Raw genomic sequence first — 26,109 nt, forward strand, 5'->3', positions numbered from 1 at the left:
CCAACCACCACAAGATTCTGATGAAGAGAGCGAGAATCGTGATGGAGAGCGACCTTTCCGCCCAGCAGGGTGCCGACCCTAACTTACGCGTCTTGATCGATACTTCGAAGGATGCAACGTCGCCGTGCCTAAAGCATTCAAACGCAACTTACCAGCATTCAGCTTGAAAACTTCGTCCTGGTGAAGAAGAATTTTAGCCCCGGAACGAGAACGAGTTACCTACTTGTCACGCCCTCGAACCTCCTTGACGAAATTTTGAAAGCTTGCCACGAGGACCCGTCTTCTTGAAATCTCGGCACAGCTCGGAATATTGAAAAAATCATGGAGAGGTACTGCATTGCCACTGCAGGTGAGGCTCTGCATTACCTCTGACGTTACGAACTATGTTCGGAGCTGCCGTGACTGCCAGCGACGAAAAACGCCGCCCAAGAAACCCGTCGGACTTCTGCACCCATTATCTTCCCATTGAGTGCCTTTCAGCAGATTGGAATGAACCTTCTGTGCCCGTTCCCTTCGTCACGATCCCAGATCAAGTGGTTTGTCGGAGCGGAGGATACTTGACGCACTACGCAAAGACGGCCGCTCTTCCGAGAGAACTACACAAGAAGTCGCGACGTTCCTAATAAACCAGTTGTGCTGCGACCTGGAGCCGCTGAAGTCGTAATCACGGACCGCGGAACGGCGTTCACTGAGGAGCTCGTGCAAAAAGGTACGCTACAGAAGCACGCATCACCGAAGAACGACGGCGTATCACCCCCAAATGAACACACACACAGAACGCCTGAACAAGACGATCGCTGTTATGCTGTCTATGTACATCGATGTTGAACGTAAGACTTGGGACGAAGTCCTCTGGGATGTCACGTTTGCGTACAACACGGGAAACGAGGAAACTACGCAGGTGACACCATTCGAGCTTGTCTACAGAAGACGGCCGACTACGATGATCGACACCACGCTTCCCCACTTAGAAGACGACGACCACAACGCCGACGTCCACGGATACCATCAACCTGCGGAGGGGGTCCGCCAGCACGCTCGAGTTCTTATAACGGACCAGCAGCTGGTGGATGCTGGACACTACAATATCCAACACGGATACGCCGAGTACCACCCTAGGGATTGTGTGTTTGTGTGGACTGCCGTAGATGACGTGAAATTAGTTAGGAGCTTCTGTGACAGTATTTTGGACCATACCAGATTCTACGACGTGTTGGCCAACTTATGTACAGGTGGTCCCCGATGGTGACTCCGGCACATAACTACGAAGCACGCGACCCGAAGTCGTCCACGTGGTTCGCCTCAAACCTTAGTCTGGAGATGATGGACTTTTTGTTGATGTTGTTTTTTCAGACTGTTATTATTTTAGCATCGGGTCGATGCACTCTCACAGTGGGTATTGCCGCAAAGCGTGCATTGGGTTTGTATATTTATGTTTTGCTTTTACTGCCCGACTGTGATGGCCTGTGTTATTTATGTGCCAAAGGAAGCGCGTGTTCCATTCTTTCTTTATGTGCCGCAAGTTTTATCTCTCCTGATAGGAAGAGCGTTCCGATATAACGTGAACATCATAGGATAACCTTCTTTGATCTACAATATTATAGATGTGAATCGACGGTTTGAGAACCACGGCCGCGAGAAGATAAAAAGTCTGCAGAGCAGATGCCGGGGTATTCGACTCGATGACGCTCGCCAACGCAAGTCACTTTGTTGACTGCTGCTTCGCCGCCTCTGTATTGCTTGAGTTGTTAGACGAGCACAAGTTCACTCCAAAGAACATGTTTCTCCTTGAAGACAACTGTGTCACCTATGACTTTGTGACAATATTGAACCATCATTCTGGATATAGTCATTGTCGAAACAGTCGTTCCCGCTGCTCTTTCGCTTTTAAGGGTTATCCGGACAGGCGAGATGTGGGTTTCTACGATAGCTTCGCCCTAAACTGAAGTATTTTAAACTAAAACCTTAGATAGCACCTTGTCGACGTCACTTGCGGCTTAAATATAACAGGAAGCGCAAGAGCTAAATATTTATTCTTAATAATTACCCTTGGTAATACTCTTCAGGCTGCTTAGTCAAGAATCACAGGTGACCCTTTGGTGCATCCTGCAAAATTCTCTATAGAATTCGTTCAACCTGGTGTTATAGCTGCTCATACTTTACGAGGTTCTATCTGCTGCAATCATTACTCTCGCTATGCTGAAGGTTGAGCCAGCTGCTGTTTTTGTTCTACTTTAAAAGCTTACAATCAATGGACATCTGGTTTACCACCCTCGCCGAGCACCAATGTGAAACTCCTGCATCTCTAAGCCTTACATTTATGTCAGCAGCGATAAGCTCCTGCAGAACCAAGATGCCGCCTATCACCACCAATGTTTTGCGCTAATGCAATTTTCTCTCAAGGTTTTATTGAGAGGCATTGTGCGCGGACGCCAGATGTAATGATGTAACGGTTTGGTTCCTTACGATTGAGAATACTTGCGCACGTAGCAGGCTACGACGACATAGCCACACGAAGTTGTAGAAAACGAGAGAGCAACATGTATAGAAAGACGGACAGGGCAAACAAATTGAAATCAGAAAAGCTGACGGCTAAGATCAAAATCGAGGTAGTACTAAGAAAAACGAGAGTTTCGGCGCAAGAAAATGTGTCTGAGATTAATAAGAACGAGCTCACAGTCATGTTGCCTTGAAAAGCTGATGTGGTCAGGCGTTGAACATGTAGAATAGACGTAAGCCGAAGGCCAGGGCGTCATTGACCTCGTAGAGAAATGGGCCTTAACAGCGCCATAGCACCGCTACCATATTTTACCGGACTAATGGGCTACCCGGAACAGGGGTAGGAACGAGAAGACGTGCCAGGCCAAACGAGATCGATCGATCTGACAATCCAGGAAGCATAGCACTAGTGCCTTGACTTTAGGAAGCACAGGGCGATCTGCCTGCGAACATGCCGTCCCTGCTTCAAGGAACTGTAGTCAGGCTACCTGTCGCAAACTCGTATGTCTGGAGATGCGGCAGGAACATATTCTCTGGCCGAACGGCCTGCTACGCCGACCGGTGCATCAAATGTCCCGTCGCTAGTGCATGGCCCTCTTGTAATTTGTGCTTGCCGTCGCCGCGCCAGGTTGTATTTCAAGAGCATGCCTTCGCTTCACGGCGTGCTTCAAAACTGCGTTAAAACATTCTCCTGCTTCTAATCCACGCACTATACTCCTATGGCACATTCCCGCTTACGAGCGGATGGCGTTGTTTTCCCGTATCCTTCACGTTCCACTTCTTAGGACATTAGTAATATCGATGTTTCCTGTTTTCAGCACATTCCCACTGTGCAATATTTTATTGCTGCGGGAAAAAACTGGTTTATAAGAATTTATTTTGGTGTTCTGCTCCATGTTTCGTGAAATACCTTCATGTTACAAACTTTTACTTTTTCTGTGTTTTTAATGTGGCACCCATTCGCCGGATATTTTCTGGTGATGCTTTTCGCAGCAGTTTATAATTACTAAACCAGTCCCGCCGTTTTAGACTTATTTTGGAAGCTAGTCAAAACCACAGCAAATCTCGGGCTTTAAGTAAATTGTAGCAGTACGCATTAAAAGTTGTAGACAGGTCGGCACAAAATATTCAAAATTATATGTATTTCCTAAACTAGATCAGCTTAACATGTTGAGCTACATCAACTAAAAAAAACAACAAAACTTTCATAACTGGCGCATAAGGTGGCCGCTTTTCTGTGGGGCAAGCGAGACCGGAGGGGAAATAGCCTTGCAGGCAAACGGTCACAAAGAGAGGCATTTACGCCGCAGGGGCTTCAGAATACTATTCATTTCTGACAAACGTTGAGACAGAGTTAGCGGATGCGAGCCCATTTTGAAATAGTGTTTTGTTCCTAAACTTCTAACCAGCACCATTTTTAATTTTAACAGAGCTGCCTCAACGGTGGCGCTTTGTTTGTTCGACAACTCGTTGAGGAATTACAAAAATAATAAAATATTAGTTTTTAATAGAGCTGTCTTGAGGATGGCGCTGTGTTTGTTCAACCCTTCGTTGAGGGTTTAGAATAATAATTAGTTTTTAACAGAGCTGCTTCGAAGATGGCGCTGCGTTTGTTAAACGCTTTGTTGACAGTATACATTACTAATTATTTTAACAGAGAGGTCTCGTGGATGGTGCTGTGTTTGTTAAACGCTTTGTTGACAGTATACTTTAATAATTATTTTAACAGAGCTGTCTCGAGAATGGCGCTGTGTTTGTTCAACACTTCGTCGAGGGTTTACAATATTAATCAGTTTAACAGAGCTGCCTCGATGATGGTGTAGCGAAAGGAGACAAGCGTCTGGCTTCCGATGTGGTGATCGAGTCGATTAGCGAGAGCGTGCGCACCCACTATCTTCCTCATCCTCTTCTCCTACTGTCGCCCCCTGCCTGCCCATCTTTATTTCTTAACATACTGCCGCCGCCATGTGGGTTGTAGTGGCAAAGTCCGTGTCCCACTACGACCACTTGTCTGACTTCCGACGCGGTGCATGATTCTACCGCAGCGATGCTTGTAACCTGGCTGGGGGATCCCGTGGAGCATTTGGTTGGTGTCTTCGGGCCGTCCATCTCTGTAGAGAGCGTTGTCAATCGAACAAAGCAGTACACATTCATAGCCAGCGACATAGACAACGAGCGCTTGCTGGTTTGCCGTGTCAAAGGTACTACGGGCTAAAAGGGAAGATAGCGAAAGTTCATTTGGGTTATTCGGGAAGAGAAGCCATGCTGGTGATTTTCGACCAGAAGGCAGCCGCCGGGATCGACGGACGGTCAAACTTGCATAGATCCTGCGGCGTGCGTAGGGCCTTGTCGTTGGGTTCATGTCTAATACTGCTTCTGTGGAGCACTCGGTCTGTACGAGCAGCACATCCATCGCCTCTGCGAACCATAAAACGTCCCTCTCTTCGGACATAGAAACACTGTAGAAAGGCGCATCAAGCGTCGACTTATGCTTGCTGAAGATGGGAAGGCCCAAATAGAAGCATTTGTTCTGCTTCCACACGAGAATGCGTCGCCACCGGGCCTGGGCGAGTGCGGCAGGAGCTCGTGTCCAGCGTCGAAGCTCCCTCATGGAGCGCCTGAGACGCAGGGTCTTCGTTATCCTCTTAAGCGAGTCCACCTTCTCCACGAATCGCGTTTTTTTTGCTGGATCCAACAAAACTATCTTGCAATCGTAGCAGAGCTCCTGAAATATTGCAGAAACAAGAGCTACGTCGCGAACGACACAGTCGACAGAGGGACGCCTCCACAGCGGGAGTCGAATCAGTGATTCCAAGTTTATGACAGGGCCGGTCAGACGTTCCTGGAGCGAAGTCGAGTCATTGATGTGAGGGTTGTGGAAGATCTGTATAGACATCTCCGGAGTGACAATCTTGTCTGTGACACCAGCGCACATCTAAGGCATCTGAGACATCTCCAGAGCAGAAGTCTTGTCGGCGAAGCTAGATTCAAGGCAGGGTCGCGGAGCTGTTTCCGAGACTATAGTCGCGTCAGCGACGCCGATGCCGCTGGAGTGTCCTTGAGACTTGCGTATAACGGCGATCGCGGAAACACCAGGGTTGGCCGGTCGCAGAAGCCGCTCTCCCGGGCTGAACCCCTTAGGGTCTTCCTTAGCATTGTTGTAAGGCGCAGCGCCCTCTTTGCCTTCATGTTCCTGTTCTACTACCCGCGCACCAGTCATTTCCCGAACAGGCGGCACGTCACGCGAGACCAATGTCGGCCGGCCTCCTCGGGAAGCGAGCATGTAGACGAGGTGACGATGAGGGTGGTGAACAGGGCCGCCTGAGATTGAAGGACGGGGCTTGCGGAAAAGTCTTGTCTCGCTGAGAAGCGTACACGCGTTCGCAGGGCGCAGATACGCTCCTCGTAATCGATCGCTTCCAAAGTGTCAGCATCGAAGTTTTCTTCTTTCAGGTTCTCCTGAACTTCAGCGTCGAGTAGGGGAAGGCTCACCTGGTCATGCAAGATGAGGTCAAGGACATTTTGTCGATCAAGGGCCGTTGCTGTCTGGCTCCGCAGAAAGGCGTCGAGGACTGTCATGGTCCCAGAGACGGTCGCTCGCAGGACATCTCGGTGAATAGGAAGAGCGTTCATGGAACCAGTCGATGAAGCAAGACGCTGGGGTTTAGAATACCTAAGGGACAAGGGCGGGCTTAGGCACGAGCCCAAAGGGGCGGCGGCCGAGGGCAATGCTTCCAGGATTAAGCAGTAAGGAGCTATCCAAGCCTCGCGTGTCTCGAAGTCGCTGCGCCGTCGAACGTATATCCGCGCGTGCGTCGGTTCCAAGGTTTCATGGCACCAGAAAATGTGTAGCGAAAGAAGGCGAGCGTCTGGCTTCCGATGTGGTGATCGAGTCGATTAGCGAGAGCGTCCGCACCCCTGAACCCCCTCTTCCTCTTCTCCTGCTGTCGCCCACTGCCTGCCCATCATTATTTCTTAACAGATGGCACTGTGTTTGTTCAACACTTCGTTAATGGTATACAATATTAATTAGTTCTTAACAGAGCTGTCTCGAGGATGGCGCTCTGTTTGTTCAACACTTCGTCGAGGGATTGCAATCATTGTCGGTTTTTAACACAGCTGTCTAGAATATTGCGCTGTGTTTGTTCAACACTTGGTTGACGGTATACAGCAATAATTAGTTTTTAACAGAGCTGTCTCGAGGATGGCGCTGTGTTTGTTCCAAACTTCATCGAGGGTTTACAATATAAATCAGTTTCGTTTCGTTACCGGGGTAAATTGACCAATTTTGAAGGGTCTAACAAACCATTTTTTTGTGCTATACACATTGATTAGGCACTCATTACAGTGACGTAAAATGCAGATTATTCCACGCACTTTCCAACGACACTAGTTTTAATATTGTTTTTCTAAAAACTAATTTCGAAAAAAATTATTGAATTCGAAATTTTTGTCCACGCGTCAAAACAAATAAGAAAAAAGTAAGTTGTCTATAATACACCACCAGTAGTAAGAAAATTTGAGAATGTACTTTTTGTAAGTAACCATTTGAAAAACCCGTCCTAGAAAAAGATTTGAGTTGCGTAGTACAATTTGTCAGATATAAATAGAAATGTTAGCACACCTGGTGCCCGTGCCATGTGGTTAAGCCCAACCTGTATTTCAAGTTTTGCTATTTTGGATAGTTCTCTAGAATAAATCTGGTGGTTTGACATTAATAAAGGCCCAAATTAGCCTCCACGTGATGTAAAAACACCTTGTCATAGACTATGACCGGCATAATATTGAAGGCAATCAAGCAATGTGAAAAAAATTCGTTTGGAGTTGAGAACCAAACTTTTGGTAGATGCTTCTTGACGTTCTGATGATCACTTATCAATCAGAACTTTCATTTGCGGTTTATTATCATGTTCTGACTCACTATGGTAGCCCTTCTTGCAGGAATAAGTTACGATGCGCTAGAATCATGCCCAGAAAGCTTTCACCAAGCCGCCGTCGGGCTGTGAAGCGAGTTCAGCACTACGAGCCTACTACATTGCAGCGCCACCTAACAATTTTGAAAATGTACAAATAAAAGGCTTTTGAGTCTTTGTCAGAATAGGCAGTACTACTAAAAAGCGACACTAGATCTCCGGAATACCCTCGTATGAAACCGAAACTCGCCGGTGAACAACTGGCGGTGTTCTAGGCCAATTGGAAGCGTTCTGCTCATCTGAACTGACACCCGACGACTTGGTGTTATCGTCTGACTTTCAGCGGAAGCTCTTATTGCAGAAGCAAGGCGTAGAAAAAGTGGAAGCGCGAGAGGCATGCTTGTTTTGAAGAGCAGTAGCGGGCAACGGAGGCGCCATAGCAAATGAGCTTGTAGCTGGGGAACTGCGCAGTAGCCCCCAAAATAAATTTCGCAATGCGAAAACGAAATCAAAACTGCTGAAAACTGGTTGAAAATGTCAGGCACACTTGCTAGACATGCAGGGGACCATCAGAAATGAGCTTTGGGAGAATAAAGAATAAAATAAACCAAAGATCATAAGGGAATAGCTGGGGCCATTTTTAAGTAATTTTCAGCTCTGAACGCTGTCGGATTACGAAGCTGACCCCATTATTTGGTATTTGACTTGGTCGGAGCCTTTTGACAAAAAAATATTACGGTATTGCAGCCTAACCACGACCTGCGTCCTTTTTTCTCAAGTGCAGCAGCCACAACCCCTTTCTCAAAAACACACGCACATCAACTCGCAAAAAACGCCACCAAAAATCTCAATTTCACCGGAGGGGGAACATTTAAGCTGATTCTAAAAGGGCAGTGTCTGTACAAACCACTGGCTGCATTAGGTGTACGACAAACGACTGCAACAAGTCGAAATAGGCAATATAAATAATCGATTTCCGGTGATCGATTTGAATAGGCGTGGTAACGAAAGAGTTAACACAGCTGTCTCGAGAATGGCGCTTTGTTTGTTTAACACTTCGTCGTGTGTTTACAATAATTATTAGTTTTTAACAGAGATGTTTCGAAGATGATGCTTTGTTTGTTCAACACTTCGTTGAGAATGTATATTTAATCAGTTTGTACCATAGCTGTCTCGGGGATGGCTCGTTGACGGTTTACAATATTATTACTTTTAACAGAGCTGTCTTGAGGATGGCGCTGTTTTTGTTCCGCACTTCGCTGACGGTATACAATATGATTAGTTTTCATATGAGCTGCCTCGAGGATGGCGCTGTGTTTGTTCAACACTTCGTGGAGTGTTAACAGTAAACTCAGTTTTTAACAAAGTTGACTCGAGGATGGCGCTGTGTTTGGTCAACACTTGGTCGCGTGTTTAAAATATTAATTAGTTTTTAACAGAGGTGTCTTGAGGATGGCGCTGTGTTTGTTCAACCCTTCGTCGAGGGTTTACAATATTAATCAGTTTTTAACAGAGCTCAATCGAGGATGGCGCTGGCTTTGTTCTACCATTCGTTGAGAGTTTAGAATAATATTTATTTTTAACAGAGCTGCCTTGAAAATGGCGCTGCGTTTCTTACACACTTCGTTGACGGTATACAATATAATTTAGTTTTTAACAAAGCTGTTTCTAGATGGTTGCTGTGTTTGTTCAACACTTCGTCGAGGGTATACAAAAATAACCAGTTTTTAACGGAGATGTCTCGAGAATGGCGCTGTGTTTGTTCAACTCTTCTTTAACGAGATACAAAAATAATTATTTTTTAACAGAGCTCTCTTAAGGAAGGAGCTGTGTTTGTTCAACACTTCGTCGAGGGTTTACAATAATAACTAGTTTTTAACAGAGCTGTCTCGAGGATGGCGCTGTGTAAGTTCAACACTTCGTTGATGGTATACAATATTCATTAGCTTTTAACAGAGCGGTCTCGAGGATGGTGCGGTCTTTCTTCAACACTTCGTCGAGGGTTTACAATAAAAATTAGTTTTTAACAGAGCTGTCTTGACGATGACGCTGTTTTTGTTTTACACTTCATTGACGGTATACAATATTATTAGTTTGAAGGAACTCTCTGGAGGATGGCGCTGTGTTTGTTCAACATTTTGTAGAGTGTTAACAATAAACTCAGTTTTTAAGAGAGCTGTCTCGAGAATGGCGCTCTGTTTGTTCAACACTTCGTCGTCTGTTTACATTATTAATTAGTTCTCAACAGATGTGTCTCGAGGATGGCGCTGTGTTTGTTCAACCCTTCGTCGAGGGTTTACAATAATAAACAGTTTTGAACAGAGCTCTCTCGAGGATGGCGCCGTGTTTGTTCAACCCTTCGTTGACGGGATACAAAATTAATTAGTTTTTAACAGAGCTGTCCTAAGGATGGCGCTCTGTTTTTTCAACACTTCATTGACGGTATACAATATAATTTGCTTTTAACAGAGCTGTCTCGAGAATGGTGCTGTCTTTCTTCAACACTTCGTCGACGGTTTACAATATTTAAATGCAGAGCATTTCTTAGCCTCGCCTGTTCCTGCGTCGGACGGTGTCAACAGTTCCGCGTCCGCAGCAGGTGCGCCTCTCCTTCCCTCCTTTCTCTCAACAGCAGCTGGCGCGCGCATGCGTCGTAGTCAGCCCGTTCGCTCCGTCGCGGTCTCGGCGTAACAGGTGCGTGATAGCAGCGCGGTGGGGCGTGAAGGGCGCGCGCTGCTTTCGCATGCGCGCTCTCCCCCCGTATCTCCCCCTCAACGACGTGCGCTGAAAATATAGCGGCTAGCGGTTGCTCGTGTTTCAGTCACTGCGTTAGCTCCTTCCTTCCTTGGTTGACGCTCGTGCCCACGTTTACTCGTGTCTGCTACTCCAGCATCACGGAAGAAGCGATGGAAGCAACACTGCCTTCAATCAGTACTCAGGCCCCAATGCTCTGCATTTACTCGTGTTCCCCTCGCGGGAAGGCGCGGGAATTTTTTAACAGGGCTGTCGCGAGGAAGACGCTTTGTTTGTTCAACACTTCGTCGAGAGTTTACAATATCAATCAGTTATTAACAGAGCTGTATCGGGGATGGCGCTTTGTGCAACACATCGTTGAGGGTTTACAATAATAATCCGTTTTTAACAGAGCTGCTTCGAGGATGGCGCTGTGTTTGGTCAACACTTGGTCATGTGTTTACAATATCAATTAGTTTTTAACAGAGGTGTCTCGAGGATGGCGCTGTGTTTGTTCAACCCTTCGTCGAGGGTTTACAATATCAATCAGTTTTTAACAGAGCTCAATCGAGGATGGCGCTGTCTTTGTTCAACCCTTCGTTGAGTGTTAACAACAATATTAGTTTTTAACACAACTGCCTCGAAGATGGCGCTGTATTTGTTCAACACTTCTTTGACGGTATACAATAATATTTAGTTTTTAACAAAGCTGTCTCAAGGTGGGCGCTGTGTTTGTTCAACACTTCGTCGAGGGTATACAAAAATATTCCGTTTTAAGTGCGAATGCATTTTATAAGCGACCCCAAACCATCCACCGCCGGCGTCGGCGGCGGAGGCGTCGGCGTCCACAGTGCTCCTCTATAAAGAAACAGCATCCGGCGCCAGGTTTCGATCCGCGGACTTTGCGGCCGCAGCGCGACGCTCTACCGACCAAGCCACGGACGCGACGTGATATCAGCGTTAGTGACGCGCATTATATCTTTAACGCATTCAAACTACGTCGTCAGCGGCGTGCGTTGGCGACTCAGCGGAGTTATAGCGGCTTGATAACTGCGTGGTGTACACGTGATACTACAAACCCGATGGAAGAGATGGAAGAGAAGGCGGCGAGGCGGTGGGCTGCGGGGGCCGAGCGCAAGCGCCGCAAGCGGGCCGACAACCGTGCATTCGCACTTTCACATTCTCCCCCTCGGGGAAATGCGGGGGAATTTTTTTTAACAGAGATGTCTTTAGGATGGCACTGTGTTTGTTCAACACTTCGTTGACGGGATACAATAATATTATTTTTAACAGAGCTGTGTTAAGGATGGCACTGTGTTTGTTCAACACTTCGTCGAGGGTTTACAATAATAACTAGTTTTTAACAGTGCTGTCTCGAGGATGGCGCTGTGTTTGTTCAACACTTCGTTGACATTATACAATATTATTAGTTTTTAAATGAACTGTCTGGAGCATGGCACTGTGTTTGTTCAACACTTCGTGAAGTGTTAAAAAAAACTCAGTTTTTAACAGAGCTGCCTCGAGGATGGCGCTGTGTTTGTTTAACACTTCGTCGTGTGTTTACATTAAAATTAGTTCTTAACAGATGTGTCTCGAGGATGGCGCTGTGTTTGTTCAACCCTTCGTCGAGGGTTTACGATATAAGTTTTGAACAGAGCTCTGTCGAGGATGGCGCTGTCTTTATTCAACCCTTCGTTGAGCGTTTACAATAATAATTAGTTTTAAACAGAGCTGCCTCGAAGATGGCGCTGCGTTTGTCCAACACTTCGTTAACGGTATACAAAAATATTTATTTTTTAACAAAGCTGTCTCTAGGTGGGCGCTGTGTTTGTTCAACACTTCGTCGAGGGTATACAATAATAACCAGTTTTTAACAGAGATGTCTCGAGGATGGCGCTGTGTTTGTTCAACACTTCGTGGAGTGATAACAATAAACTCAGTTTTTAACAGAGCTGCGTCGAGGATGGCGCTGTATTTTTTGTTCAACACTTCGTCGTGTGTTTACATTATAATTAGTTCTTAACAGGTGTGTCTCGAGGATGGCGCTGTGTTTGTTCAATCCTTCGTCGAGGGTATACAATAATAACTAGTTTTTAACAGAGATGTGTTGAGGATGGCGCTGTGTTTGTTCAACACTTCGTTGACGGGATACAATAATAATTTGTTTTTAACAGAGCTGTCCTAAGGATGGCGTTGTGTTTTTTCAACACTTCATTGACAGTATACAATATTAATTAGCTTTTAACAGAGCTTTCTTGAGGATGGTGCTGTCTTTTTTCAACACTTCGTCGACGGTTTACAGTAATAATTAGTTTTTAACAGGGCTGTCGCGAGGAAGGCGCTGTGTATGTTCAACACTTCGTCGAGAGTTTACAATATAATTTAGTTTTTAACAGAGCAGTCTCGGGGATGGCGGTTTGTGCAACACATGATTGAGGGTTTACAATAATAATCAGTTTTTAACAGAGCTGTAGCGAGGATGGCGCTGTGTTTGGTCAACACTTCGTTGAGTGTTTACAATAACGTAGTGGGCAACCAATGACATCTTCTGTTGAGATCAAGGCGTCATGATCATGTCCTAGCAGCATTTATAACACCGCATCAATTACGAGATCTTGCTCCACCTGCAACCGCTACGGTTTTTTTCAGGCGGAGTAAAGTCCCAATATGTGGACTGGCCACACATCGTGGTGGCCCAAAACAAATAATTCAATGAAATGTTGGCATGTGCTACATCAAACTACTGTTGCAGTTCCCTAGTTTTGTCATTTTTCTGCTATAGGTTGTGCTTCAGGTTACCATTCAGGTTCAGGTTTTGCTATAGGTTGTGCTTCAGGGTGCCTCTTTTTACTCGGCTCTTAAGTATGTGTGTTACAGGTTTTCCGTTTCCTGTTCCAGTCAGACCTCTCTTAAACCAAAAATATTCTTTTAGGTGGGCTGCCGTGTCTTATAAAGTTTGTTTAGAGTTGTCAAGCACACCTAAATACCGACATTTTGTTTATACCTATTTTTATATAAAAAAACAAATAACAAAAAGAATGTTTTAATTATATGACAGCATTAAAGCAATCCTCTCGCGACAATGCCACAACCTCCTCGTACTTTGTGGATCACTGTTTTATAAAATATTTACGTTAAACGTTTCATCAGAAGTATTCATTGACTGAAGGTATAAAGTGTTTTTTTTTTCAGCGGGAGGTGAGCTATATTTGTACGCACACATTGAGTGCAAGCTTTGTCCTGCAATAAGGGAGCAGCTACTGCGATGGCAGAATAGAGTAAAAAAGTATATTTGTGATTTTCTTATCCAAATAGGTCACGATAGTGGGTTGAAATATTACAATTATTGAATGTATCTGGCGATGCTTGTCACAACACCAGGATTTTCGGTGGTGCTTCAGTGACAAGGACCGGTATCTTTAACCAGACTGTACTTTTATAGGACTATTCAAGAGGGAAGATCAGTAAAACTACATAACTCATGAGGTCAATGGTGTTCGGCTTTCCCTGCCCAGGCATTGCAGACCAGGAGTATTTATATGTGTTAACTGCTGTATATGCAGCACTCCAACGTACCTGACACAAAGACAGAATTTTGAAGTAATAACAACCATGGATTGCGAACCAGTTAGAGGAAGGGTTAGTGGAGAATACCTCACAAACCTTAGATTTGCTGAAGACGCTCCCTTGGTATGTAGCTCGTGGCCTTCCTGCAAAGCATGATTACCACACTCGACAATGAGAGTAGAAACGGTGCCTGAAATTTTGTATGCAGAATACAAAGTAGTGGTTATTATGCTCTGGAGGGCTCCGTGGTTATAGAAGGGTAGTTGAAGAATTTTGCGATTATCTCTCCTTAGGCGAAGTAGTGACCCCGGATTGCAATCCTGAGGCAGAAATAATTAGAAGAATGAGAACGGAGTAGAGTGCATTCGGTACACATTTGAAATAACGAATGCCAGCCTGTCATTGTTCCTGAAGAGCAAAGTGTATTAAAGCTGCATCTTACAAGGTGTTCGCCTAAGGTACAGAACCTTTGGGGTTCAGAAAGAGTGTTCAACTCAAATTGAGGAAAACACTGCGAACAATAGAACGGAAGATAATAGGTGTAACAATAAAGTAAAAAAAAGATAGCGGAACGGGGCACGGAACCAACGCGTTTTGACATATTTGTAGGAATTAGGAGGAAATAGGTGTGCCCAGGGATTATAATGCAAGGGCAAGATAACCGTTGGCCATAAGTGCACCATACCAGAACCCTAGAAAAGGCAAGCGCAGCATAGGCCGGCACAAGTTTATTTCTGCAGATGAGACGAAGATGTCTGGGGGGATAAATTGGTCGTTATTAGCACAGATCCGGGATAATTGGTGATCCAGGGGAGAGACCTTTGCATTCCAGAGGGTGTACACTGGCTCATTGGGGTCATAATGGTGATCATGACTCCTCTTCACTACTTGTGCATTTGACAGATTTTATTTAGAATGGTAGTGACATTGAAATGAACCTAATAAACGACAAAATATCCGTCGGCCTTCATACGCACCTCAATTTTGGTTGACGCGATGCAGTCAGTTATGAGCTATTCAAGGGCGAGACTTGTTCCGTCGATGTTGGAGCACTGAGCACGAGCGGCACCATCTGCTAGATAAGCCACGCATATTTTGCCTGGCGACTCGCCAGGCAATAGTTATAGAGGAGGCATTGGTGGCTGTAGTGGCGCGGCTCCCACTGAAGTGAAGCTGAAGCAGATGTGATTTGTATATAGTCTTTTCGGGGTGACCTCCATGAAGTTTTTAAGTTTCATTGGTTGGCTACGATGACGTCATATGAGGTTGTCGGTGAAGCGCTTTGCAAGGCCGGGGCTTGGTCTGTTGATAGAGCACTGAGCACGAGCGGCACCATCTGCACTATAAGCCACGCATGGTTTAGCGATATTGTTGCTGTAGTGCCACACTCTCACTGAAGTGCAGCTGAAGCGGATGCGTTTATATACTGTTTTTACGGGGTGACGTCGATTTACTTCTCCAATTTCATAGGTTGGCTTCGGTGACGTCTCGGGATGCCGTCGACGATGAGCTATTAAACGCCGGACCATTTCCGTCAATATTGGAGCACTGAGCACAAGCGGCACTACCTGCAAGATAAGCGACACATGGTTAAGTGACATTGTTGCTGTAGTGCCGCCGCTCCCACTGAAGTGCAACTGAAGCGGATGGGGTTGTATACCGTCTTTGCGGGGTGAGGCCCGTAAAGTTTTTCAGTTTCATACGTTGGCTTCGTAGACGTCACGGGAGGCTGTCGGTGATGAGCTAGGCAAGGCCCGGGCTTGGTCTGTCGATGTAAGAGCACTGAGCACCACCGGCACCATCAGCAAGATAAGCCACACATGTTTAGGTTACATTATTTGCTTTAGTTTTGCGGCTTCCACTTAATTGCAGCTAAATCGGATCGGGTTTTGTGTGGTCTTTGCTGGACGACGTGGCTGAAGTTTTCCTGTTCATAGATGGGCTACGATGATGTGACGGGAGCCTGTCGGCGATGAGCTAGGCAAGCTCATGGCATGGTCGGTTGATGTTGGAGCACCGATTACGCGCGGCGCCGTCTGCAAGATAAGCCACGCTTGTTTCATCGCAACGTTTCTGTAGTGCCGCCGCTCCCACATGAAAAATTGGTCAAACGGCACTTGTTACTCCGTCTTTTTATATAATGCCATGCTGAGGTGAAGAGATGCTAATCACGCTATGGGCCTAAAGTTTTATTATAGTTGAGTGTGAATAAAAAAAATTTGCGGACATATTCATTATTGCCAAAATAGTTGTATGGGAACATAGTGAATCCAAACACATTTTGCAAACCGAACACTCATATACTGAATAAATATTGAACGCTATGTTTATTACGCCACCCGGCAGCCATCGCCTTGCAACAAAATATACTATTTACTAATTATAATTATTAAAATAGGATTAGCACTGTACGTGTCTAGTGGTGGAATACACAATATTTCCAGAAAAATTTATTCCGACCAAATTATTTTCCGAGAACCCGCCGAATTGGGACGAAGAGCGTTACAAAGTGAAAAGCCGTTCCTTTTTATTTTGTTTATATGGGCTGCATGATGCTCCTGCAAAAGATACTATTTACCAATTGGCGCTCCTGCTTTGGAGTTATAAGTGTCCCCGGAGTACGAATGTAATTCATCCGCTGGACGTCATTCCCGCAAGAGTAAATTATGAGGACTAAACAAATTCAGAGAGGCGTTATGTGCATCGGCAATATAGCAGAGACATTACAGTAGAGGCTTGTATTTTGTCAAACCAGACGGGGTATTCTTCTGGCAAAAATCTCCCCCTCGAATTCAAGCTGTTGCTTTATGATTATAGGCGTTATTGGGCTTTGGCCTTCAGAAGCACTAATTGTGGGAGATAGTATAAAACAACTTTATAGTTGGATACCGAAGGATGCTACCCAAAGAGCGACACGTGATTCGGTATTACACTGACTTTTATGCAGACGTTACTCGCTTTTTCGTCAAACTGTCCGTCGTCATGATTAAGTGGAAATTACTGCAAATGCAATCGTGCTCCCCAATTCTGTGTTAATTTCACTGCGCTTGAATAAGCAGCGTAATCCCGCTGTCCACCGACACTGCTGTCTGAAAATAAGTCGAATTGACAAGAAGATCATTGTGACCTTTTAAGCTCCTATGTTTATGGTGGGGACCCTTGTATATAGGAGAAGCTCTGAAGAAATTGAGCTCTGCTTTTCCCTCCAACAACTCTGTACTCGGCGGGATATATCCCTTCTATGCCTTTACCATAAATAAGCAGATAGCAACAAAACATTCCGAATAAAACTCGATATACCTTCAGTTACTTCTCGCACTCGCCGCGGTGGCTCAGTGGCTAAGGCGTTGCCCTGCTGACCACGAGGTGGCGGGTTCGATTCCTCGGCACGGAGGCCAGTTTTCTGATGAATTGGATAAGTAAAACGCCCGTCTATTTGAGATTTCGGCGCAGGTTAAAGATCCCCAGTTGGTCAAAATTATTCCGGACCCGTCCACTACTGCGCGCTTAATCGCCTGCTTTGCGTCGGCACGTTAAACCCTACAGTCAATCAATCGTTACATCTCGAAGATTGCATACCTCATCTGCTCTTCCTGGCGTCCTCGGCTATCCCGAACGCTCTCTCGAACGGCAGCGCATCTCAATCAGACCACCAAATTTCCGACAACTCCTGCAATCTTTCTTTTCTCTATAGAAACTTGAGAGTGTTTTTACGACTATTTTTTGCCACCTTCTGTATCGCTCCAATGTGAATATAAAAATTTCTTTTTGCTCCATTTACTCTGGCCAATAGATTCTGATCATGTGACCTTTCATAACACAGCCCGCAGTTTTCTTTCTGGAGCTTCACACTTTGGAACCTCCTGCGCTTTATTGCGGTATAGTTTCCCTGTACGTACGAGATAAAATTTTGTTTTTATCGCCGTTTACAAAGCTGAGACTTCTAAAGAAGTACAACTTGCTTTTTGCACTCTACTATGTATAAATTTTGAGTGCGTGTGTACACGACATTTTCAACTGACTTGCATTCGGCATATGTGTATTTCTTTTCACCTGCATTATTATAAAAGCAACTTCAAATTACCCTTTTCGTCCGTTATCTTCCTTTCTTTACTGACGTATACCGTGGTATTGTTCTTTCGCTTTTTGTTGATTTGAAATTTCATGTTCTCTTGCAATTATGTCACAATACTCACAGTTTTATGTCCCCTTACACAACTTCCTGCCATGAATTAAGAAACAAATAGTTAGTGCGAACTTCGACTAACGTCAACTGGAACACCATGTGTTCTTCCTTACTCATCTTCCGCACAAGTCCCACCATCCTTTGCTTCTTCAGCTGGAGCTGTGCAATGTGCTTCCCTGTATAAAGACACCATAAAGGCAGCTGCAAAAACACGGAAAATTCCAATGAACAATAAAGATTGCGTTACGGCACAATGAAGTGCTCTCACAAGTAAACAATAGTGTTTCTGGGAGCGTAAAAAAGTTTTCAGGCTGTGAAATCTTCTATTGTGCTTCAAAAGTTGCAATTTGCCACTTTTGCAGTTTTAGGCTTTTTCCTTTATTCTAATGTATTGCAACTTTGTAAATAGTTGTCCAGTCGGTAGACCAGCATTTTGTTTTTCAATTTGCTGGTATGAAGGAATAACAAACTGAGCTTATTGTCAACGTTATTTTTCTCGACTTCATTCTTTCTTCCTGTGTTTTTGCGTGGTTTCAATTTCACTGTTTTGTTCGAGCGCTCTTTCACTTTACAAGTTGTCCTCACCCATGTGAAAAAATTGGCTAACTTCATTTTAAATTCGGCTGACCCCTTCGTCTGTACAATTAATTGGTTGTGTTTTATTATGGCAGCTAAAAACTGAACCAGTCGATTTTGCCCGCAATCGAAAAAGTTGTTTTCCGTAATACCTAAAAAAAACAGCCTTCATGCCGGCACAACGTTTTTTACCCATGTATGACATTACCAGGTATCAAACTCTTCATTACAGAAATTTCAAAAATTAACATTAGTGGTGAGCAAAAACGCACAAGGCTTTATTTTAAAAACAACCAGGTGGACATTTTCACTTCCACGACTTGCGCCACGTATTCAATTGTTTGAACAGTGTCTTGGGTAAGTGGTTGGGGCGGCCAGTTTTTAGGACGTTGTACACTGTGATACAATGCATTAGAAATTCCCGTTATTTTCACGAGGGATGTATTCTTAAATGCTGGCCGCTCATGTTTTAGCCGCCACTCGATGGATAATGGCCACCGAAGCCGGCGTGACGGGTTTTTTCTGATGAGGTCGGATGATACACTGATGTCGTCTTATGGCTTTACCCTGCCTCCAAATGCTGCGAAACCTTTACATTTTTTTCTTACTGAAGCACCTCACTCTCCAAAGGCCTCATTAAGCCTTCCATTGGTCTCTGCTTCGCCCACTATTGTCTTGTTAGGTCACCCATAAGGCGCATGGTTAAAATTGTAAGAGTAGCAGGCTCAAAAATGCCCTGCTATACATGTCGCTCGTGATGCCTGCTGCCTAACGTTTTTCGTCTCAGTTCATCTCGCATGATGTACTCACAGTGGGGCTACCGGGAAAACACTCAAGGCACTTTATGAACCGCCACATTGTTGTAACCAAAATAAATCTCTCTGCAATGCGCCGAGTCACACACTGAACAAAAACCCCACGCATCGCGAGTCGGCTGAGAAAATGCTCGGAGATGAAACACTTTTACTAGCAATTATCCGAGCCTTCTCATTAAAACCTACCAATGATGACGGTGTTTGGAGGTCTCAAATAAAAGTTTTCTTTACTAGGATGCGCTGGGAGAGAATTGTTAGGAACATAAACAAGCATTAAGAGTTGCCGCACGTTTGTAAGCTCGCCCCCTTTTCCCACACTGACCGTTAAAATTGTGCTTTTTAAATAGCAATTAGGGGGTTGATGGTGCCTTATTATGAGCGCCCTCACTGTGCCATGTTCGCGAAATCGTTGGTTTTTTTTTCTTTGTATTTTTTCCCACCATACTCCGTTTGTAAAGGTTTTTCCACCTCCCATATCTGAGCTGTGGTAAGGGGCTTTTTGCTGTTTATTTTAAACTTGTGTCCACGTCTTTGTATCAGTAATTTTTTTTAATAATAGACCGACGATCTTCAGTTTTCTTCTGATGCTTCCAGTGCTCCCTCTTTTTTATTTTAATTCCTCCGTTCACGTCTCCTTTATTGCCTGCGAACATCCTCTACATCAGCAGAAAGATGCAAATGAAAGGAAAAGTTATGACAACTTTGTAGCGGAGAAGTTTACCAAGATTTTGTTAATAAAATTTGCCTTCAGCGGCACAAGTTTGGAGAAAGTATGTTGAGAAGAAGTGGGGGTCTTTGGGCCGATGAAACATTTACACCATTGTCGCAAATACCAATTATCGTATTGTAAAACCTACAGGTTAATTTCTAGATCGTAAATGATCAACCTAAGTGCGAATCTGACGTGACACTTAAACCTAGAGGGTAAAATATTACATTCATGAGCTATTACACAAAAAAGAGGTCTATTTTAAACTTAGCGGTTAAAAAGCACATTAGGTCTGCAGATGAAGTGGGGTAGGTACCCTAAATTCCGCTTTGTGGTTATTCGGAAGTACCTGTGTTACTACCCTCGAAATTCTTTTGGGATACGTGCTCCTACACTTTACATCTTATGTTCTACCAGTTCTCTTTTCTTTGTTTCGGTTAACCTTTGCGTCAACGCGTTGCATGTATTCCTAAAAGTGTTGGTGCAGAGGTGTTTGGCTACAAAACTTGAAATCGGAGTTGATTTATACTTTAGCTTGACAATTTTAAAGAGAAGTAGGACCGAAACTTTGGCAAAATGTGGTGACATTCTTTTCATTCAAAGCGCCAAAATACCTGTCCATTTTAATATCTTGCAGGTTATAGAAAATAACCTTCTGATGTGACGGTCTTGTAAAGTGGCACCTAATACATGCAAAATTTACATCGTTGTTTTCAGTACAAGGTAAGCTATACCTCTATAAATGTGACAGCTCCACACTTTATGCTTAAATGCCCGGGCAGGAAACGGTAACACAATGACCTGAAAGGTCGACACAATACCCAAAAATTACTTGTGCCTTCTGCATTCTGGGTGGAGAAAACCGCAGAATATTTTTATGTGCAAAACAACCACTCACGTGTGCAGGTTATCTGGTAAACAAAGAAAAAGAAATAGTGTAATGATGTTTCAAATGAGAGAATCGAACCCGTAAAACAGGCTTAGAAAAACAGATTCTATTAGAACAATATATATTTTTTGACACTTTCAGTTTACGTCAAAAAATAAATTTGACAGCAGAAACGCATAAATGTCAATAACTAAGCATATAGAAGACAAACGGTGCATAAAGCGGTGTACATAAATATGTAATTATCCATTTTCCTACATACCTGCCTGCATACCTCCGCGCCTTCCTACCTACCTACCTGCTGCCTGCTTTACTGACTGGCTCTTTACTTACCTACCTACATGCCTACCTACATATTACCTATCTCCCCACCTGCCTACCTACCTACCTACTGCCTGCCCTCCTGACTGGCTCTTTACTTACCTACCTACATGCCTACCTACATATTACCTATCTCCCCACCTGCCTACCTGCCTATGTGCCCGCCTATCTGCCTGCCTGGCCTCCAGCCCACGCGCCCACTTACCTACCTACCTACCTAGATACTTACCTAGACAGTCCAACCTTACTACATGCGCACATGCCCACCGGCCTGCCTGCCTACCTGCACGCTGCCTGGCCGCCGTCCACAGCCTGCAGCCTGCCTGCCGGCCTTCCTACCCACCTACGTACCTACCTACCCACCCACCTACAAACATTCATCTACCCACCTACCAGACTACCCACCTACCTACATACCTTCCTACATAGCTACGTGCTGATCTACCTACCTGCCTTCCCTATGTACGTACTTGCATACCTACATACCCTTCTACATACTCTTCTACCTACCTTGCATACCTACATACCCTTCCACCTGCCCACCTACCTACCTTCCTAGCGACCCCCGTTCCGTCTTCCCTGCCTACCTACGTACAAAGCATCATACCTGCCTAAACACCTCATTAACTACCTACCTAGCTAGCTAGCACCTGCCAACATGCCCGACTACCTGTCTACCTACCTATCCATCTGTCTACCTGCCTACCTACCTGTCTAGCTTTCTACCTACCTGGCTACCTATCTACTTTCTCGCATAAGTGCCTACATACACATGTATCTACCTACCTACCTACATACCTGGCTGCATGCCTACCCACCAAGCTAACTACCTACCTTGGCATATCTACGTACTCACCTTTCTACCTACGTACCTACGTAAATCACTTATCACCTACCCGATTACTACCTACAAATCCTACCTACATGCTTACGTAAATGCTTACTTGCCTACCTTAAATCCTATCTACCTGCCTACCTGCCTACCCACCTGCCTGCCTTCCAAACAATCGGCCTGCTTACCTACCTATCACCTCCCTACATGCCTACTTAACTACCTGTCTACCCGCCTACCTCTGGGCCTGCTTGCCTACCTACCTACCTACCTACCTACCTGCCTGCCTGCCTTCCTGCCCACCTAACTACCTACCTACCTACCCACCTACGTGACTACGTACCTACCTACCTACCTAACTACCTAACTACCTACCTACCTACCTACCAGCCTAACTGCGTGCATGCTCCCTGCCTTCCTGCCGGCCACCCTCCTTCCTACTTACCTACCTCCGTACCTACCAAATTACCTCTCGTGCCACCTACCAACTAACTACTTCATCATCATCGCCAGCCTATGCACGCCAACTGCAGGGCAAAGCCCTCCCACATTATTCTCCAATTACCCCAGTCCTGTGGTCACTGCGGCCAATTTATACCCGCCAACTTCTAGATCGCATGTGCCTATCTACCTTTCTGCTGCCCCGTGAAACAGCTTTCCTTCTCTAGGGATCCATTGATGTTACCCTTAATGACTAACGGTTATCGTGCCTTCACATTACATGCCCTGCCAACGTCCGTTTTTCTTCCTAATTTCAACTAAGATGTCCTTAACGCGTGTTTGTTCCCTGGCCAATTCCGCTCACTTCTTGTCCAATAAAACTACACCTAATATCTTTCTATCCATTGTCTTCTGAGGCGTTCTCAATTTAAGTTGAACACTATTTGTGAGCCTCCCAGTTCCTGCCCCGTAGGTGAGTGCCGGTGAGCTACCTACTTACCTACGTGCTAACCTTTCTGCCTGCCCGCCTACATACCGAAATACCTACCTACCTGAATGGTACCTCCTACCTACAAGCCTACACAGCTCCTGATATGCCTATCTACCTACCTACCCACCTACCCCTCGCCCGCCTATTTACATTCACACCTGTTTACCTACCTGCCTACAAGCTCACCTGCCTACGCGCCTACACGACTACGTACCTACCTACCTACCTGCCCACATGCATGCCTACTCTCTTCACATACCTACCGACCTACCTGCCTACCTACCTTATTTCTACCTACATACTTACATGCCTACCTTCCTGACTACATCCCTGCCGGCCTACCCACCTAATTACCTACCTACGTACACACATAAATTCATACCTCCTTGCCCGCCTACCTAGCTGCCTGCCTGTCTCCCTACCTACCTAGCTGCCTGCCTGTCTCCCTACATACCTACCTACCTACCTACCTACCTCCCTACCCACCTACCTGCCTAACTACCTACCTACCTACCCACCCACCTACCCACCTACGTACCTACCTACCTATATATCTACCTATCTATCTACCTACCTACCTACCTACCTACCTACCTCCCAACCTACCTGCCACCTACCTACCTGCCAGCCTGTCATCCTGCCTACCCCCCTATTCACCTACCTACCTACCTTCATACATACCCACATTCCGACCTACTTAGCTACCCGCCTTTCTACTTTTCTTCCTCACATCCTACCTCTCTTCCAACCTACCTACCTGCCGGCCTGCCTGCCTGCCTGGACCCTTTCATTGACGACGTCAAGAATGTACCTGGAAGCCCTTTCCGGAAAACGAAGCCTAATCCTATAGGACGTCCCCAAACCTACACATGACACAAAATAATGAGTGAATGATGAGACACCATCAATCGGTGCGCTCATTTACCGAAAAAGTCACAGGAAAGAATGAAGTTCTGAAGAATTTGTACAATGAAATTGAAGATCTTTTAGAACTGGATGATTTACCAAATGAACGCACCGCCACATGCGAATTTGAGTATCCAATCCTAGTCAGAAAGATTATATTTTACCTATTGTTTCCAGATTTGTTACAGAATTTCACAATGGCGTAGTAAAAATTGCGCCGAAAAAAGAGGACAGTATTGCAAACGTTAAAGGCTAACAAATCGGTTTGGACAGCAGTCACCTTTTAAGCAAAACAGCTATTTGATGACGCCTCTGCAAGAACCTCATCGTCTCCTAAAGTGAACGACAAAGCTGCTTCCTTCAATGCGATTTATGCATCAAATACCCAGTGGAGGCGTCCGTTCTTGTCTCATGCTCAACGACTGCAACCAAAACCATGAAAGTTTTCGAATACCGCCAACAAGAATGACAAATAATTAGACCTATAATAACGCTGTGTGGGAACCTACAGAGCCGTATTCTTTGCAAACGTTTACTTGGAATAAAACAAAACAAATCATCAAGAAACGCTGCAATGAATGTCCACAAAACAAACAGGTTAACAAAGGAGCAGAGCAGATTTTTTGACAGAACAAAAAAATACCTGGTTCACACATGAAAATGCCGGATACATGTCGCATTTGCTGCAACAAAGTTTGGGAACGATTTCGCTTGCCAAGGTAAAATGTGGAATTTTGAAGACGCCCAGGCTCAAACGAAGACCACAAAACGGGGAAACACAGGGGCCCACAACGTACACACGAAACTACCGGAGATAAGAATAACCCAAAGAGCCTAATCAACTGGCAGCTGGTCGAAAAACAAGAAACCAAAGGGGTGCGATCAAAATCCTTACAAAAGGACACGACTGCACTGTAATTCCTCAAACACACGACAAACTGTCGATGAGGAGTCAGCAATATGCTTCGCGACAAATCTCTACGTGGTTATCGAGGACGAACAATTCAAAAGACGAACCGCTTACGTTGGTCAGATTCCTTAGTGCACCTGTGCCACGTACATTGGAAGTATAGGTTGAAGCAGAGGTAGGTACTACTCCGATGCAGTACCACGGACCTTCAATCGATATGTATCAGGGACTCTGTAGTGAAATTGAACATTTGGTGCTCAGTATAATGATGGCATCGACGATAGATGACTGCAGAAAACAAAATAGTTTCAGCACCCCCTCTGCTAATCGCGCGACAAGGAGGATCTCAAAAATAATTGAGAAAGAAGACAGGCTTATTGGCAGCTGGTCTCCAACATCATGATAATGATGATGGTTTGATTCCTATTGCTCAAAGCCAACTACACGCAAAGAGGGCTAAAGGAAAAGTGGTTTTCTAAAGGCGAGGTGATCATAGGTGAAAAACATTTAACTAAAATTATACCTCAAACAACATAAAAGGCAATGAAGATGTCTGGTGTAAAGGGCCAGGGTTTCAACGTGCATGGCGAGAAATGACGTGTAAAAACTTGATATCGCTACGAAAGTTAAAAGTGCGCTTGTGGATGATTGTGGGGTTTTCCCAAAAAAAGTGCGATGCGTGTAGCAGAATGTGTAGTCTATATTGTTGTGCAAAGGGTGTGTCGCGTTGTTTATAGTTCCTTGCTTTTTGAGAGGATGTGGATCATGGATAGCGCCTCTCCACCCCTGCTGAGCAGAGGTCTTAGAGATCAGTGAGAAGTTGTGAATGCATTCAATGTGTGTGCGCTATCCCTAACCTTCCCAAGGGTACTTCTGTGTGCTTTTTTTTGTGTCGGTAGTGTATGGTCCCAAGTGTGGGTGTATGGTCCCAAATTCCAGTTTGTTTGCCATGTTTTGCAAAGTTGTTGTCTGATGAGTGGCTTCACGTTGCTAAAGGGTAACGTCGTTTTCTGTACTGTATTGAAGAGTGCAGCACCTGCAGCTATTCGATCCGCGGCTTTGTTCCCGGGAATACCAAAGTGGCCAGGGACGCAGAAAAGAACCAGTTATATTTGTGGACATATAAAGCCTAATAGCCTTGAAAATAAGGTTCACAACGAGGTATATGGAAGACTTTGTTGATGGCATTTCCCGCACACCAATGAGGGAATGCACATAGATAATCTATTGTGGTATGTTTCTTTCAAGTATACGAATAACAACAAGAAGTACACCATAAGCCTCTGCCACACAGATACTAGTAATAATATTCAGAGTTGTAG

This window comes from Haemaphysalis longicornis, unplaced genomic scaffold (assembly GCF_048455015.1).
Source record: "Haemaphysalis longicornis isolate Haplotype H1 unplaced genomic scaffold, Haemaphysalis longicornis Haplotype H1 scaffold_11, whole genome shotgun sequence".
NCBI classification, from domain to species: Eukaryota; Metazoa; Arthropoda; class Arachnida; order Ixodida; family Ixodidae; genus Haemaphysalis; species Haemaphysalis longicornis.